Source organism: Haliaeetus albicilla, chromosome Z (assembly GCF_947461875.1).
Source record: "Haliaeetus albicilla chromosome Z, bHalAlb1.1, whole genome shotgun sequence".
Lineage (NCBI taxonomy): Eukaryota > Metazoa > Chordata > Aves > Accipitriformes > Accipitridae > Haliaeetus > Haliaeetus albicilla.
In genome coordinates this window covers 67,568,387-67,587,632 of record NC_091516.1, presented here as the reverse complement: position 1 = coordinate 67,587,632, position 19,246 = coordinate 67,568,387, and the positions used below count along the sequence as shown (strand labels likewise).

The window sequence follows — 19,246 nt, the reverse complement described above, 5'->3', positions numbered from 1 at the left end:
GTCATTTCTTTCAGTTATCAAAACTCACGTATATACAAGCTGATGTAAAGTTAATAAATGTCTTACGTACTAGAATGCACTTGCAAGACTTATGGGTGTCTTAACATCTCTTAAAGCCAAATGCTGCCTCATTTCCTAATAACTGTCTCAGTTGCATACTTGCTGCTAAGTCAAAATATGTCACAATACATATACACAGTTCTCATTAAGAGGAATTACGCACATAATTCTGTAAGCATTTTTACATCTCTCTCTCTCTCTCTGCACATCCCCCTCTAATTTCTGGTGGTCTCTAATTCTAGAAGTAAATGAAATGCTTGTGTTGTTTTGAGTTGCTTCTTAAAGTGTACATTATTCTGTAACACAAATGCCCTTTCAATTTCTTAATTTAAACAACATTTAATTAATTTAAAATGCAACAAAATGCTTAACCACTTCAGTATTTTTAATTGTAGCACCACTCTGTGAAAGCATTAATGAGATCTCAGACTGATTTTGATGTTGGTACTCACTTTGGTCTTAGATACAGGTAACTGGTCTTTTCTGGTACAAGCTAAAAACAATGATAAGAGTAGCATATCTAGAACAAGGTAAAAGACAGTCTCCTGCAAAAATTTAGCCTCTTGGAAAGTAGTGAATACCTTAATTTAAGAACAGGGTACGCACAGGAATGCAAATTACCTTGCAGTGCTGTGCAACTGTTCGTCAGGAACACTTTGATGAAGTGTCATCTAAATGCCAATGTGGTCCCATCTTAACTGTGGAGAATACAGCAAAAATCACCAAGCTAACCAACAGCACCTAGGTTGCCTAACCCCTGCAGAAGAGATTGGATAGGACAAATTTTGTGTTCAGCTGGGTGGACTTGGATCAGTAAGGTGGCTGGAGTTGATGCGATATCTGCTCATCTTCTGAAGAATAGAGAGGTTTTGATATAATACCAACAGGTATTTTTTTTAATTTTTAAAAAGAATATAAAATACTGACAGGAGCAGCTCTGGCCTAACGAATCTTGAGTATTTCTTTGCAAGTTGAGCAGGAGTGAGGAGTGAGTGCCCAATCCTGGTGGTGGGAGCTAGTTCTGACATTATCTGGAGAGATTAAGACCTGGAGGCTGCCAGTAATAAGGTCAGGCACAAGGATTTAGGTAGAATTCAGGCTGGCTGGATCCAGGCCAGCTTAATCTATGTAACTCATTTGTTCTGACATCTCTTCTGGCTCTGCCAAGTAGGTCAGAGTCTGGTGGTGAATTTGTGATAGGCACATGTATGGAGGTCTGAATGTGTCCCAAATAGGGCTACTTTTTTTTTTTTAAAGTAAGGGTCCTAAGCAAAGCTCTGTCAACAGCATCTTCCACTCTCCTGCCACCACCACTACAACCTACCACTTGCTACTTTTGTGCTTCTTGATGAAACAAAATGACCCTGTGATGAAATGGCCTCTCCTGTGCTGAAGGATACAGACTTTTAGTAACCAGGATGAAAGCAAATGGAAAAATATGTGTCAGCAGCAACCCCAGATCACTTCTCTACCTACTGTTTCACATCATAAACACTGTTCAGTTTTAATTAACTGATCAGTACAATCAGTTGTAAATGGTGTTACAGTTCTTCCAGGGCTGACACGTTGCTTGAACAGGCACTCCTTTTGTCAGTGTTTTACAGAAAAAAATGTGTCGTGCACTGGAGTATGTATGGCAAAGATAAAAAGGCAAGCCCTTCTCCTTGCATGAAAACCTTGGAAAATTGTAAGTTTGGGAGTTCTGTTGTAAGTCAATATACCAAAAGTTTCACTAGAAGAGAATTGTGCAGTCAAGCTTTTGAAAGTTTGGAAGTGTAAGAATTAAAGCTTCCTTTGAAGTCATTCTGATACTGTCACATACTGTTTTTCTGACTTATTCAGTCAGCGGAGTTTGAAGGTAAGATCTTCAAAGCCCTAGCGCAGGTTTCTTTCATTTGAGCCAACGAAGTCACCAATAACTGAGGTCAGACACTTTCCTATATGTGGGCAGCTCTCGGAGGGAGAGGTGACACGAACTTTGCCACCACGTTCCGCAGCAGAGACAGCAGTGAAAGACAGGGTAGGGGGATGCTGGGCTCTGTGTCTGGAACTGGGGTGGGCTTGGTAGCCCTGGCACCCTACAAGTATTGTAACCCTGTGGGAATTTTATTTGCAAAGTGTGTATTTGTTGGCTACCAGTGAAGGGAGTGCATACTGAGAAATAAGTGTAAACTGAGAGGAGTTCTTCTGAGCACAGTGGAAAAGAAATGAGATCAGACCTTTTGTTTCCTGAATCACACCTAAGTGTGCTTTCCTTTCGTAAATCAACTTTTTAAAGCTTGTGTTGTTTTTTTTTTCCCTTAGATGCTGTATATAACTCCCTTTGCCACAGTGGGAGTGCTATAAATATATCTACATATATGTATGTATGGAAATAAAACTATGAGACAACAGAGTTTGGCATTTTAAAGCATGGGGCAGCAAGAATACCCTTGGAGAGCTCTGTCTGAAGACTGAAAGACTGGTTCTTATTTTCAGATATGCTGTTTTCAGTATTAGCTCATTCTCTGTACTAAAATCTTTTTATCAAGTAGTTAAAAATTTTGCATTTGTTATAAATCCTGTTCAAGATATGGTGCAAAGCTAAACCATAGGAAGGTCATTGATGGATGTTTACTAATTCCAAATCCTTTTAGTGTCCTGAGTATCGCGGCACCTTGTTTTTTGTTGATAGCTCAGCCACCATCAATTTGAACTTCTGAAAAACGAGAGTGAAAGTGTTAAAGGCCCAGTTTGAATCAAGGCTAATACCAAGCTGCCATTTATGCATCACTATAGGGAAACAGCAGCATTTTGTGACTAAAAATACCTACTTCTGCCTTTCAAGAAATGTTAGCATCTACTTGTATGAAAACAATATAATTTGTTTTTATACAATGTTTTTTTCTAATAAATTGTGAAGTATGAATTTTTTTTTTCCAAATTTGAGAAAGAGAGAAAATGCATTTATTTGGTTATAACAGTAACATGTGGATTGAATATTTGTACATATATAAAAAAAGATCAGATTTTGACAACTAAAACTTAAACATTGCATCCACCCACTATCACTAACAACATAGGTAGGATGAAAGCAACTGCAAGACTGAGCCTCCCAAAAGTAACAGCAACAATCCCAGAGCAGGTCAATCAGTCCAAGCAGAGAATCTATCTGATGAATGAACCAAAACCAACCCAAACAGATTTATCTCCCCGTTTGCAAGCTGCTGAAAGCTTCAGAGACGACTTCCAGTGCCTACAGCTGTTACCTCCCTTCTACATTAGAGGCTGGTGAATACTTCATATCATTGTCAAGAAATGTTTGTTCATATTTTTGAGGGATTGACTGTAATTGGCTCTGCTCTTCTGTGTATGAATATTCTAAGAAAGTAGTTTACTGGAGGAAACAGTCACTGTTACAGAAAATTTTAAAGAAATATTACCAAACACTCACGATACAAAACCTTTTCATTCATAGTCATGAATCTTAAAAGCCTCATTCCAAATGTAGCATTAGCCCAGTCAGAGACAAGAAACATGTTACTTACATAGCCAAATAAGGCTATTGATTTAAAAATAATTATTTTAGAAATAATTATTACAATTATTTATCGAGTAACTAAATAACTAGTATATTAAAGATGTTGTAAGACAATTTGTAAATATATTTATTTATATTAGATATAACATATATATATAGATATAATTTTATTATCTCTTGTTTATACTCTGCTCTACTCTACACCCTTGCACTCTGGGCTGTATAAACTCTACTAACTTCTCCGGTCCCCTTCAAATCCATGCAGGGAAAGATGACACCACCTTGAGCACAACACTTTATCTATTATCCCTGTAACTTGCTGTTTCTTTTGTAGTAACACTACCAAATTTGTTAAGCATTGTATACACATGTAATATTTTGCAAACAGATGAAGCCCCAAGCAGATGTACTGTTACAGTTTATATATTTTCCTTGGTTTCTATAATCCTGCACCTGACAGTCTTCTACGAAATTCTTCATAATTGCATGCCTACTGGAAGGGGCAACTACTTTCCCTATCTATCTCCTAAGTTTGTGGTGGGGATGGGTATGAGAAGGCAAGGTGTATGAATGGCTTACTTCTAGGCCTGTTTTCCTCATCTCTAGTTTATTTTCAAAATTGTCAGCCTGGAAAAGTGTGATGACTCATAACCACGTTTTCTTTAAAAATCTTCCTCTGCTGACTGATTTCTGTCAGCTTCATAAGCATCTACGGAGGGAAGGCACTCTGTTGGCATCGTTCCCAGGAGCTTGGTCCTCCTAAACTTGCAGATGTGCCACCCTGGACAGTGCATTTGTGTGAAACAGCACCACTGCAAGAGGCTGCATAAGTTAAAACATTTTGCTATGGATTACGGATTGACCTTTGACACTCTGGAGCACGTCTCTTTCAACGTCTAGGAGTGGGATGTTCACTGGTAGAAAGCTCATGTGATGGACTGGGATCCTCAGCCCCTGAGAGCAATGCCAAGGCACCCTGTGGCTTTACCATGTTTTTTTTGTAGCAAGGGTTTTCTCTAAGAAGTCAGTTGAGGATAAGGTCCATGTATCCCTCAATGGATGGAGATGAGCAAGTATCACAATATTTAAATTATCATAGGCTGGGTTATTCTCTGGTTACTTACATATTCACTGATCTGCTGACTTTATTCAGTTGAAAATCTGCTCCTGCAAGCTTTGGCCGTAACACTTGAATTTGATCTTATTTCTCCTACATAGGAAAAATGTCTAGGGTGAGATCTAGAAAAGATTCCTAGGCACCTCAGACTACAGCTCTGTAAAAATAGTGTTTTATGGTAGGATGATGAATATGGCTAGTCTTCCAGTCAGACATCAGAGTGAAGCAATTCATGTTGAGGGTCAACTCTTGGTTCTTGGCGGGGGCTTATACGAGACAGCCAACGGGAAGGATCTCCTGTCTTCTGCAGAGGAGGACGGTCTGTCGGCTGCCTGTTCAGTGTGGTGTCTTCTGTGGAGAGGCGTTCTGCCAACACACAGCGAGGCAGAACACTAGCATAATAATGTTCACGCCAAGACAAAGCCTTTAGGCCTGGATTTTCTAGGTATCATCTATAACCTCCATGAAACTATTGCATGGAGAACTGCGCAGAGCTCACTGACGGTTTGGTAGTTTGCAGGATGCTTTGACAACTCTGAGCTCCCACATGCATATTCCTAGACTGTATCTTCCAGTTTTGTGGACTATGCCCCATACAAAATAAATGCCATAAGAATGGAAACAACTGTTACTTCCCATGTATGAAAGATGACCTGATTAATCTGTGCAAGAAATATTTGGAACAAGTGAAAGTAACAATTAAAAGCACCGTGCAGCTCATTTTATTTAAAAGCATTCACTGAATATAGCTGACTGAATCGAGTAATTGTGACAGCTCCCAGAAAGGCACAGGCAAATTCTTACAGGTAATGCTAAGGATGTTTCCTCCCTTGAATTATGGAGCTATTTTATTTATGCTGCATCATACTGATGAGGTGTAACCAATTCTTCTGCTTGGAGATGCTCTGAAACAAGGTGATGAGGACAGCATTGTGTTCTTTAAGACTAGCATGAGGACACCCTTTTTGAGAAAGAAAATACTTTTTTGCCTTCTGACTTTTAGCACGAAGGTGATGATGGTGGTATTGTAACAATTTAGCACTACCAGAATCATTCTTGTTTAGAAAGAAGTTTAATGATGTTGTATTTGATTAATTCCATTATTTCCACAAGATCTTAGAAATTAAAGAAATGGCTAATCTCCCATGCAGGAATCTCACAGAAGGGAAGGTGCTTGGTATCATGCAAGGTAAAGCTCAAGCAGTCAAATTATTCCTTTCTTTTACATCCTAAAATTCTACTGAAGGCAAATACTTTTTTTTTTTTTAATGAATTCATGCTTCTCTCAAGGTGGGCCCAGTTGTGTTCCTGTTGCAGCCAGTGGGATTTTACCTTTTTATTTCAAAGGGATGACGCTAAACCATCTATTACCCACTTTTAGACAGAAACCAAGGAACTGATTCTGAAACCTTCCCTCTGGTTGGCAGATCCGCTGAAATCAGTGGATAAAACTAGATGAATCAGCCTCAAATTTCCATAACATCAAAATACACTTGGTACAGTATAAGAAAAAACAGAAAGTAATAACACACTTAAGGGACCCAGTCTCTTTGTTTTAAGATGCGAGGCAAGCAGGAACCCTTGGAATCAAAGGCTGGCTGTCCATGTTGAGCTTTATGTGTCAAATTCAGTATTTTATAATATCACCTTATCAAGATCCATATAGTTAGACATATAGCAGATATCTCAATTGTCATAAATAAACGGGTTCTTCTTAATTGTTACCTACCGCTAGTGTGTTTGCTTAAATTGTTATCAACAGAAAACCTGGATGTATTATTAAAGCAAAAGATTTTTGGAGGCGGTTTAGACGTTGACTTTTCATTTTCTTAAACAATAGTAAATGTGTTAGTATTTTATAAGCAGGAACATACATCTGACTTAATGTTGAATTATATTGAGAAATCAAATGCTAATATCGGATGGCTGAAACAATTTTGAAGAGAAAGGGTTATCTTTTTATATAGGTTTTGCTTTGTCACTGTGCTGTACTCTATATCAGAAGAACAAAGGCTATATGCATAATAAGACCATGCAAATGAGGTGAAATCAGCAAAAGTATGGTGGGGGAGGGGAAGATGTAAAATATGGCCATCATTATAATGACCAAGGAGTAGAGAATTTAAATGTTTAATGCTTGCACATTCCAGTTCATTTTTCTGTCATCTTTTTGAATGTGTAGACTGAGGCTCTTGAAAGACCAGAATGAAAAGATCTCTGTTTTGGACCACAAGGATTAATAACGTTATTTACAGACTGCTCAGATATACATTACTAGCCTACAGCTGTTTACTTTTATTTTTTAAAATAGAAGAAGCATGGTAATAATTACCAGGGATAATGGAAGAGAGGGAGAAACCCCGCTATTTGTGTTTTCGGTGATATTTTTTTTTTCTCTTGCCCTGCTGCACTCTTTGGATGCCAGCTCCTCATCTCTGCCATGATGGAGGCTCAGAGTACAATAGAAGCACAGCAACAATATGAATTACAAATACATGTATATCTTACTGCATGGCCTTTCCCTCCCCCTCCTTTAAATGAATGTAGTCTAAAAATATCTTCCACTCTAAATTGCTTTACTACTGAGGCAACATCTTGCAAAAACAATACGGTTACTTACAGAAGAAAACAAAACCTCAAACCCCAGACAGAGTAATGTTAATGTGAATTGTTTTGCATCTGACTGCAAATTAACTATCTTTTTGAAAGATATTGTTCTCATTTAATAACAGGGAGCGCATGACCACATTAAGAGCAATAGTATTTTACTTATGGTGAATTTATGAGGAGTATCTTGTTGCTTCTAATAAAAAAAGGGGAAAAAATGTAACTGCTGCACATGATAAGTACATGTTGTGTTATTTTTTTATTGTTGTAGCCAGGTAAAAGTAATTTGTACCAGCTTTTGGAAAAGTAATCATTGTTAATTATTTGTTCACAAGTGAATCTCGAGAAAAAAAAAAGGGGGGGGAGGAAAATACTCCAAAATAGTAAATGGAATGCATATTAAAATTATTTTTTAATTTTAGAGCCTGATTCAGCAAATTTACTTACAAGAAACTACTCGTATGAGTAACCCATTGATAATAAGATTTTTACTCAGGTAAGTGTAGTTACTCATGTGCAAGAACTTGCAGGATCAAGCACTAGTCTGTAAATATTTAGAAAATAAATCATTGATGAAATGCTCTATATCCTTCTGTTTACAAGATGGAAATGTCCATTTGGCAACTGTAAAATGTGCTAATGAAAGGCTTTCTTGAAGATGTGAAAATTAGCTAAGTATGAATGACTTCCTTTGAACTAGTTAAATCCTTTCTTTACTTGCTACCAAAAGAAAAACTAAGATGAATAACTCTTTCTTTAGCATTTTAACTCTTTTGTGAAAAATCTTAAGACTGGCAGTGTCACAGTGTGGGGCTTAATCAGTACAATTGACAAAGATTTACAAACTTTTTCATTCCAAATGCATTTACATATACACAAGCATGTATGTGTACATAAATTCATTTTATTACAGCCATTTTACGCAAACAGAACCTTAAGTAGTTGAAGTACTAAAAAAGCCAATCAAAATACTCTTCATATATCTGTAAGTCCATAAACCTCTTAAAATTGTCTCTTTAAAAAAAAACCAAACAGCTAAATTATGGAAATGCAGACTGCTTTACAGAATATTTGCCAGTTATATCTTGATTCTTATTTGATATTCCCACAAGAATAGAGGCATGCCAGTGATATAAACCATAGAAACAGGAAAAAAAGTAGAACGCAGGGACTTGTAAATAAATCCATGAATATCAAGAAGCAGGGATGCTAAGATTATGCATTTTACCAGAACACTCCTTTGCTTGTAAACCATAAGGCCAGACATTTGCGAGATGCTGTATTGCCAGCTCTGCAGAGGAGGAGTGTGTGTGTGTGTGTGTGTGTGTGTGTGTGTTCGTATGTATGTATGTATGTGTGTGTGAAAGACAGGAGGGAGGCAGGAGGAAGGGAGAGGTGGGGGGAGAGGAAGGGAGGTGGGGACAGGCAGACACAATAAAGCATAATAACATTCCTGCATGTCTAATAGCTTAAATATGCTTCGTCTCTCTGTATCCTATTGCTATCGATATTGCAAGCAGAATCAGAGAAGCAGTTCATATTCCATCAATAGTTTGTCTTTGATTCAAGTACTTTTTGAGGAAAACAAAAAAAAAAGAGGAAAGAAGATTTGTGGCTTCAAGTACGAGGAAAAATGAAATGTTTACTTTATGGTATTTTCAAGATACAGCATTGTTTGCATGCCTCACGTTTAATGGGCTGCTTGCCAATCATAAAATACTAGCATTAAGTTATTTATATCTTAGTTATGTGGCACACCTTTTTAGTAGTAAATTAATATTAATAGTTCCAATTTATCTTTTAACAACAGCATATTTTTAAAAATTATATTCTTAGGGACATAAGACGAAGCCAATCCCATAGCTAGCAATGCACTTCCTTGATATTATTCGGCTCTGTGGTGGCTGTTTCGTGGATGTATAGGGTATTTTTTTGTTTATTTGATGGATGCTATGGCTTTAACAAAGAGTGACTGAGTTGTCTTAACAAAGACGAGGAGGGCTGACTGTGTTGCTTGCAAGAGAATAACCACCTTCCATGTCTCTTAAATCCACACTATATGTAGTGCGGGTCCTGAGTGGCTTTTGTTTTCGGTGTCTTTTGTAAGCTTTTAGGGTTTGTTGTTTTTTGTTGTGTTGTTTTTTTTTTTTTCTTCTTTTTTTTTCTTTTTTTTTTTTCCCCTGCATCAAATGTCAAGTTAATTTACAGAGCACTATTACTGATATGTTTCCTTGGTCTGTGGTTTTCTGTGAAAGGCAGGCAGCTGAGACCAAGTCTTGGGGCGAGGGGGAGGTGCAGGAGAGCCCGCAGCACGTACAGTGTGTGCCCGCGCCTGTAAATTGGCTGCCCGTATGACAGCAGGACAGGGGAAACCTCCCGTCCTCATTTGCATCCTGAGGAATATCCAGGATTAAACCCAACTGATTTCCATACGGGATTTAGACCTGACATTTATTATTCAGTTCACAGACCTCTTGAAGGAAAGTTTGTTTTCCACTCATAGATGAAAAAAAAAAATCTCCTAAGATAACTAAAGGCTGGCTTAGCAGCAACAGTAAATAAATATCTTTCCTCTATTTCTTACAAATTTATCTTACATGATTACCAGACAGATGCTTGCCACCAAATTATTGTATTCAGCTCCTTAGCAAATCAAAGAAACTACCCATCACATCCACCGCGTGGCATTTGGAAAATGTGTCCGTTTAATTTCAGAAGTTTACTTCCCATAAATAAAATTATAGAACATGGTTTTAAAGGCAAGTTAAAACAGCCCTTGAAAAGCTACATAAGAAAGATTTTTACACCTTTCATCTTTATGTAGGGAGATGCAATTTTCTACCTGTTGTATGCATCAATTAGTGTTTTTCAACCAGCATGAAAAATGCAAGTAACTGTTACATGTGAGCATGCATGTAGTGAATTTATAACATAGCACTAGCTCATTTTTGTGACCTTATAGCTTCAAAAAATATTTTGGTGATGCTTAGCACTTCAGTCTTAATAGCTGGTAGTGATAAAAAACCATAACCCAATGTTTTAATAAAATTTTAAATAAACCAGGCCTTCACTTTTAATGAGAGCTAGTACAATGCTTTGACCTGTCACTAATTTAAAGGATCACATTACAATTTTCTCAAGGTGCTGCTCTCCAGACAGCTCTCCTGGTAACTCTGAGGCAGCATGTCAACGCCTTCTGTGAGCTGCTTAGTGGCTTTCAGGATCAGGGCCTTAGCAGGCATATCCACTTAAATGTGGCTCCCAAATCTCTAGTCCTTGCTCAACAGCTTTTTGAAACTTAGCTTGGTCTGAGCAGTGAGAACGGAGGACAAATGCGTGCTCAGTCTCAAGGCTGATCCTACAAGAGTTAGGGTATGCTAACATTAAAAATACGCACTGAGAGCCTATAGGGATGAAGCCCTAGTATTTTCCCACTATATTTTATTCGATGAGCTTGTGATCATTTAGACTACCCAGAAGCCATGCCCTGATGTTTATTTTGGTCCCATGTCTGTAAGGCACTGAGCGTCTTTGGGGGGACATCTCTTGTTGGCTGTGTGGGGGTCTCCATGTGAACATGGGCAGGTGGGGGTAAACCTTGGTTGCTCCTTCTCTGGCTGACAAATGCAAAATACATACTCAAAGCAAACAGAGAAAATTCCTACACTTACGTCAATGCATATCCATGTTTTCTGAAAAAAAACAACCATGTTAAGACATTCATTTGATCTTCATGGGTGCTCCGACAGATTATAAATTTTAGCCATCTAAAAAATGAAATGCTTGGGGACCATATTGTTTTGTGTAGATGGGATGCACATGCACCCATGCACATGTCCAGACACGTGTGCACACCCATATGCCTGGGTACTTGGGTGCAGCATTTTGCACCCCTTTCATATGCAGTAACACAGCTGTAAGTTATATTTGCAGTGTGTCACAGTCAGGTTTATACTGTATGTATCTAGAGCCACAAATAAATGTAAAACGCTAGATTTGGCATCCTTGTGTTATGCAAAGTGAAGGTTTCCTACATTGTTTGATTACCTTCTGGTTAATTTCCTCAATTAATCTGAGATCTTGCAGAATAATGAAAGACAGGACTTTCAATGAGTCCCTCTTCCACCACATTATTACACATGGAGGGTAGGACTGAGTTTACATTTACGCCCATTAAAAATGCCATACAAAATAGCTTTAAAAAATTTATGAATAAACCAAAAAATACATCTATTTTCCTAAGTGTAAATGCAGTGGTGTATTTATGTATTTAAGAGAGACAATAAAATGCATTCTTAAATTTTATGAAGAACAAATAAGTTCTAGTAAGAACATATATAATTACAATTAGAGAGTTGTATTTTCTCTTTAATGTGGCCTGTAGCATTTTTTCTGTTTTGGTATACAACCATAGAATAATTTTGTTTAAGACTGAAGGATTCATACAGTAATGATGCTGCACGTTTTGTTTTGTGAATATTTTGAGGCATGTAGCAGTGTAAATAACATAGATTTTTTTTTTCAAATTAATTAATTCTATAACAATATCCAGTAATACTGTAATTTGCAGTGTAGCAGGCAATTTTACTATTTTTTTGTAAAAAGCTAGACTTCTGAATCTTACAGTTGCATACTAATGTGTGGCAAATATCCACTGATATTTTAAGGCCTCATAGTGCATTACACCTTCATCTACAAGTAACTTTCCTGATCTTAAGTGAAATTGTGCCATGAATTTGAAGGTCTAACTGATGTGCTAGCCACTCAAAATATCATGAGCAAAACTGCTCAGAGCTAGTAATCATTACAAACAGTACATTTTTAGACAGGACCCCAATTAATTCTCTAATAAACAATGCATCTGGACCTCTAGGACATACAACAGATCTGGAATATAATTGCAGTTTGCCATAGTTAACAGCAAATCATTTAATGTCATTGTTTTAAAGGTCTGTGCTTAAAATAAAAATGAGAAGAAAAGCTTGCTAAATCACTCTTATCAAGTGGGTAATCAGATTATTGAAGTAATTAGACAGATCAAACTCATTTTCAGAAAGCAGTCCAATACATGAGACATTTTACTCTCCGTTGTTATCTGTAGGTAACGGAATTATAACACATAAAATATCTACAGACAGACTTTTGTTCATTTCACATAAATAATTGGCATTAAGGTAAGACAGTCTTACATGCATGCACATATACCACATGTACATCAAAAACCTGAAGCTTTAAAAAGTAGTATGCTAGTAAAGTATTTGATTTTTAAAATATTTTGTTCAAATTCCTACCAGTTCACACTGCTCCCAGGAGAGACCAAGGAAATATTAAAAATACTATAGAAATAAAAAGGATAAGATATTTGTCACTCTCATTTAAATTGATGTATGCTGCTGTCCTATAAACGTCACATCGGATAACCCTGAAAAATTACCATGAATCTCCATAATTACGCATATTCATGATGGTGTTTTGCATAGCACTAGCAGCAGACTGCATGGGGGGGGCTATGAAGGGAGGTGGGTGAGGAAAGACCGAATGGTTTGACAGACTAAAATTATTACTAGCATCCTAGAAATAGGCTCAGCAACAGTTCCATTTTGCTTGGTTTACAAAAGCAAAACAAAGTCCCTTTCGCTGCTAGCGTGATGCTTACCATTCGCTAGCAGTTTTGTGCTGCATACTTAGCCGCAAAATTTAGTGAGGATAAATTGCTGAGAGACGCCCGTGCTAATTAGGAGGGTCTTTTTTTTATTACCGACAGTTGTAAAGAAAACTGGGAATGAGAAATCAGAGGAGTGCTTTTTCAAAATTGCCTTTTTTTTTTTTTTTTGTGGGGAGAGAAGCGTTGCATTTCCAGCACCGTACCACCACATCTGCTCACTCGATGGAGGTGAGCCTGGTGCAGGTCCAGGTGCATCCTCACTTCTGCACCCAAGGTGAGGCCCAGGCAGTATTCAAGCAAACTGTTAAAAGACCAGGAGAGACAGAAAGGTTGTCCTGCCCCTGGCTCAATAGCTTTTTACGCCGAAAGTAGAGAGCAGAGTTAATCGGAGGCTCTAGAAGTAATTATCAGCAGGGTTTGGGCAGCGTGGATGCTTGGGTAAACAGCGATTGTTCTTTCCACCAGATCCCGAATAGAAATAACAATACTGGCATTGTCCTCCACTTCTCATTAAGGGGCTTTGGGGACGGAGACGGGCGCTGGGAGGCGGGTGGGAAACTGACAGTCGGACCGTGCTCCGGAGGAGCCTCTCCTGATCCCGCTGCAGCAGGCTCCGGCTTTTGGCATCGGCGGTGCCAGCTGCATGGGGAGAAGCCAAGCCTGTCATACCGTCTTCTCATCAAACCTTCAGTGCGGAGGCAGAAGCGCCGTTAGAGCCTAATGAAGAAACGAACACAAAAGGGAAGATTAGGCCTCGTTAACACGTGCGTTCGTTGGCCCCCAACGAGATCCCGCCAGCCACGGAGGGACCACTGCATAGGGCGTTTCATTTGTTTATTTTTTTTTTTTAAGGGGGGGAGAGTGATGTGGGCGAGGTGGTATTTTCTGTGTCATTTTAGACATCTTGCCATGACCACGTAGCTGTAACCCGGCAGCCTGTGATTGCGAAAAATTGCATTTGCAACAGCTCTGTCAACAGCCACTGTCAGAGCCCACAAACATGTCCTTTGAAAATGTTGATGATAACGATGTTGCACCGCTCGCGTCCAAAACGTTCACTTACACACTCTACTGATGCAATTGCATGCTTTTGGTTGAATAATTGCATGGGCCTTGGTGTGTTGTTAGACTCAACCTACTGTTCAGGACCAACGCCAGCATGCGATGGCCCCAAGGTATGCCCAGGACTGGGCTACGAGCTCTTCTCCCCGAAGGATGCTCTCCTGCATGAGCAGCTCCACTCATTCCAGCGGTGCTTCTTGTGGGGCCAGAGGCTGCTTGCTGTGAGCATGGGGCTCACAGGCTGGTCCTCCAGTCCTGCTTCATCCTTCTGCGTTCAAAGCAAGGTGGCCTTACTCGGGGTCCTAACTCCAAAACCTTTTGCATATCCCATTTCTGGTGCAGCCAACGGGAATTTTGTGTTTGCAGTTTGAAGAATTAAGGGCCCTGTCCGCAAGCCTGTAAACTAGACCGCCTGCAGGGGAAGGTTACCATTAAACAATGGAAATCTGTGTAAAGTAGCTTGTAGAATTACATCCTCAGCAAGAACTCAGGATTTGGCCCTGCATTAGGCATGCTTTAATCTAAAGATACACTTAACCCTGGGTGAACTTGTGTGCTTGAATATACATCACCAGAACAATGGATTGGGGGAAAACAGACATAAAACTTTTTGCTGAATTTATATCAATAGATAATTTGGAGGCTGGAGGTTATTTAAATGTTTACACTGATACCGTATGTGCATACCAGTGTGAAGATATAAGTAGTGTACATAGAAATGTTTATATTTCAGTGTCAGTGATTTTATGTTTTCATAGCTGAGTACACTTGAAAAGAAGTTGAACACTGGAAACAGTTCTCAGGTGTTTCTTGCACAGACACATGTACATATTTACCTGAAAGTGGCCGGGAACTTTGATAGGCATGATGTGACAGTTATTTTTGTTGTTGTAAGTAATCAGTCATCTGCAGAAGGGTGCTCTGTGTAGACCCAGCACGAAGATTCTCTTTGTTCATGCTGCATTTAGCTATCTGTCAACCAAAGGACACTGGTAGAGTGTATTTTAAACGTTAATACTCTAAAGAAAACAAGAGAACATTAATTGAATGATCTGTTTGCTGAACTGCAAGGTGTGCATAGAACCTGTACAAGAAAGATCCATAATAAATCCCTATCTTTGAAACCTCAGGTGCATGTTTGATGAAGGTAGCCTATTGCTGGAAGACAACGATGTAGAAGGATGTACACAGTATTTTGTATAGACAAGTATCTGATTTTTAAACAGGATTTTTGCCAAAAACCCCTGTATATTTTCTGCTTTGGACAGCCAAATTTTGTGCAAGGATGACTTGAGAATTGTTTGCAAAGTTCAGCTTCTTTCCAAGTATGCTCTGCTATAGAAAGAAAATGCATAAATATTTGTAGTATATAACAACATATAATTTTATGAATGCTGGCGTGTAACACAAAGTCCCTAACAGGCTAAAATAGGTTTTATGTTACATTTACCAAAACTTTTACTTCAGTATATTTATTTCCATATACTGACTCACTCCTGCCTAGGTGGCAAGAAGAAGAAAAAGTGATTATGATGCAGTTGAATTGCAAAATCAAGAGCTATTTCACAAGGACTCCGCCCCCTGGGATCTCAGTGAATATATGCCTTATTTCATTTTTTCAGTTTTTAGTATCATTATCACACATCATTATTTTTGTTCTATTTCACAAAAATTAAAAAGTACCTTTCTATTATGAGGATTAGCATTACCTTTTCAACACATAATGGCCTAGTGTTTTGTCAGGTTTTTAAGATTTAAGACCCATTGAAATGAAATGTCTTTATTTGAAAAATGCTTCTGCAGATTCAGAGACTACAGGCAAAAAAAGCCTACTTTTAGTAATAATCCTTGTGATATTATTTGGTTTACTAGTCAGAAGCCCACTGTTGTGATTTTGTAAAGCTGCTCATTCAATAACAAAAATATATGATTTTATTGTTGTTGTTGTTAAACTAAGCAGCAGCCCTTCAGTTATTTTCAAAGAAGGGCAAACGAGTTAAAAGACATTGCTAAAAGCCAGTACTGCTGTACAATAGCGTAAGGTCAATCTTAGTGCAGTTTGCAACTATGAGATCATATTTTTCTTTACACAAGTAAGTGAGCTTTGTAATAACAGAATCTGAATTTGTTATCAATTACAGAACAGTTAGATATATTGTTAGAACTATAGCTAATGCAATCATGTATATGTGAGAATTATGCAAAGTTCAGATGCACTATTTCATAGGTTATTATTTGTTCCTTGAAGAGTTTCTGGTTATATGTACAGTTATAAGACTGATAAAAACAGCACCTGAAAGCACTGTTTAGCAGATACTAACTATTACAGGTATGTCATAAGGTCGTAACATACATTAGTATCACATAGAAATTAAATATCCTGTGTACTGCCTGTATATAGTGCTATCATCTATGTAGTTCATGTATTTAGATATGTGATTGTTGGTGCCAGATCTATAGAGAGAATATTAAGATAATGACTTTTTGAAAACTCTGTTGCTGGCCAGTCAGCAGTACTGCGGCCTTCAAATTCCAGTGAGAATTAGCCCGAATTACTGTACATTTTATGCTTTAAGTAGCTTTTGAGAAAGATTAGATTGCATATGCCAAGTCCTTTGAGGAGATTATTGAAATATTTTCAAAATAAATATTGTGATAATGTCTCCCTTCCAGGTCTATTTTATTTGAAGGCAAAAAGATCTGTCCCAGAGTGTTTAAAAAAAAATCAGAGAATATTTTTTTTAAAAAGAAAGTACATATATTTACAAACACTTATATACATACCTATATATACACACGCTTACTATACTCTACAGTCATATATATGTATATATGCAGTATCCAAGTACATATAGAAATACACACACATATATACATACCTATCTCTATATATACACTTACTATATTATATATAAATATGCACATAAACATATGCAATATACTAAAAATTTTTGTATCTATAAGTAACATTTTATGTTTTTCATGTATTACTACACTGCTACTATAAAAATGAATAATATACAGGAAAATATCAAGCATAATATAAAACAATAGACTCATTCTTACAAAGCTTAAGCAAAAACACCCCCAGCAACAATTTATAAAGTTTGTGTTTTCATTTCTCCTTTTTTACTAGGAAAGATAATAAATAAAGCAGAATAAAAAGCCACTAAGATAAAATATTACTGTGTTGGTTACAATGAATCACTTAATAAGGTTTTGAATATGTCATTTTTTACTTACTTCTGTGGTACTCCTGTGAACAGTCTTCACCAGCCCTACTTACTTAGTCAATGACACATAAGGTGAGGGAAAATTGCAGAATTAGACTCTGAAAGGAATATTAAAAATCCTAAGAAAATCACTGAAGCAATCCTGCAAGATACTGAGTACTTTGCAGCTAAACTGACATGAACTCATGAGCAGGGTAAACTTAAAGCGTGTTCTCAAAGTTAAAGATATACACAGCTTTAAGTGCTTTGCTGAGTGGGAGAGAAAATGATCAAAACTTTCTTGTCCTGTTTTTTTTGGTGGGTTTTTAAGCAATATTTTGCTGTAAGTGTTGAGAATAGGTTTTCTGAAATGTGCAATGTTTATTGTAACAAATTATTTTCTCCCTAGTACATACCATGTAATTCCCCCCCACCCTTAGAATAACAAAAATCATTCAATAAAGATATAGGACCTGAGTTTTGTTCTCAGCCCTGCCAGACACTTCTCTGTGAAGAAGGTCTGCCTCATGAGGCCAAATTCAGTCTGATCGATGAGATTCATGCCCACTGAAATAAATGTAGGCGGTAACATTTATTGCCTTGCAAGACTGTCAGAGTGTTTAATTTGTTAATGTTTGTGCGTTATGTTAAAGGTCCTCATGTAAGGAACAATGGAGACACATGGTTGTGCTGTGAGACGGGTGGGATAACCGTACAGGTGGCCGTAGAGCTGGTGAACACCAGGCGATGGCTGGGAGGATGTCCTGGGTGGGCTCTGAACAGGATAATACTGATATTACCCAGAGGAGGTCTGTTCACCAGTCCAGCCTACTGCACAGGGCAGGTGAAGCACTAGGTGAAGGAGGGGAAAGAGGTTTGACTTGCGTCTATTCAAGTCCGATGAGCTCTGCTCAAACCAGTGCAAAGCAGGATGAGGTGGAGAACTCCAAAAACATCAGCTATGTATTTTACAGAGCAAAGATTATATTAATTGATGTCCCAAGTAGAGAGGTTTCGCAGCCCCTTGAAGAAATTCAGTGTTTCTGCCTGTGGGAGATATTTTGGAAATACCTGCTTTTTAGTGTATGCCTCAGGCAAAACAATCACTCTTTATAAGCTAAGAATAAAAGTCAGCCCTGTCAGGGTTGGTTTAGAAATTTACAGAGAGGGACATAAAATACTGGAGGCCACAATATCTTTACTTCCCACCCTCCTTCACATTTGGCACTGGTATAGAAATCTAAATTGCAACTTGGTTTGTCCCTAGACCTGTTTTCCATCAGTGACTTCAATTTTGTTGTTCAGCTTTCTTACAAAAATATGAGTACTAAATACTGAACTGTGCCACAGACGTGTCCATCCCCACAGCTTTGCGTGTCTCATTCAGCTTTCTACTAAGTCCTGTTAATTTTCACAGATGTAGTTTATTATTTCCCATGACTTTGTTTTTTCCTCTTGCTCTCCATTGCTGGTTTTTGCCAGTTTGGTATACACTTTACCTTCAGAGGTGTTCCCCTCATTCCTTGCCTCTTGTTTTCTTCATTTTGTCTCCCCTTTTCTTTTTCCTCCCGTTGCATTTTCTCCCGCATCCCTACTGTTAAAGCCTCCCTCCATCCTTCTGACTCTCATTCTGTGTGGCTGCCTTCCAGTTTCCCCCACGCACGCAGCCACGCTCAGCCGTTCTGCCTCCGCAGATGCTCTCGTGGGGTCCCTGGTATTCACTCTGCAGCCAGCGCTTGCTCACTTGTGTGCTGCCAGGCTTTACTTCAGCCTGACACAATAAGGCACTCAGTTGGGCTGTGCAAATCTCTGGACTTTGAAGTCTAATTGGGAGGCACTTTTCTTTCTGGAGAAGTGCCATAGACGCATGTGGCTGCTCTTTTGGGTATGAGAGGGCCAAAGAAAACTCTCTTTATCAGGAGAGCTTACGCCACCCTTCCTTTTAGGTGGCCTAAGACTGTGCTGTTGAATCACAGGCTGACTCACAGGAGCACTGTCTTCAA

General features: G+C 38.3%; 1 long non-coding RNA gene across 11 annotated transcripts in view; it reads left to right on the top strand.

Annotated features, from left to right (window-relative positions):
• Positions 1 to 19,246, top strand: part of LOC138683935 (uncharacterized) — a 130,260-nt gene that overhangs the window by 61,564 nt on the left and 49,450 nt on the right. Inside the window, exon 4 of one of the 11 annotated variants that reach the window (XR_011323431.1) lies at positions 7,727 to 7,800. The exons of the other annotated variants lie outside the window; for them this stretch is intronic. This is a non-coding gene — a long non-coding RNA (uncharacterized lncRNA). The remainder of the gene's footprint in view (positions 1 to 7,726; positions 7,801 to 19,246) is intronic. 11 annotated transcript variants of the gene reach the window in all.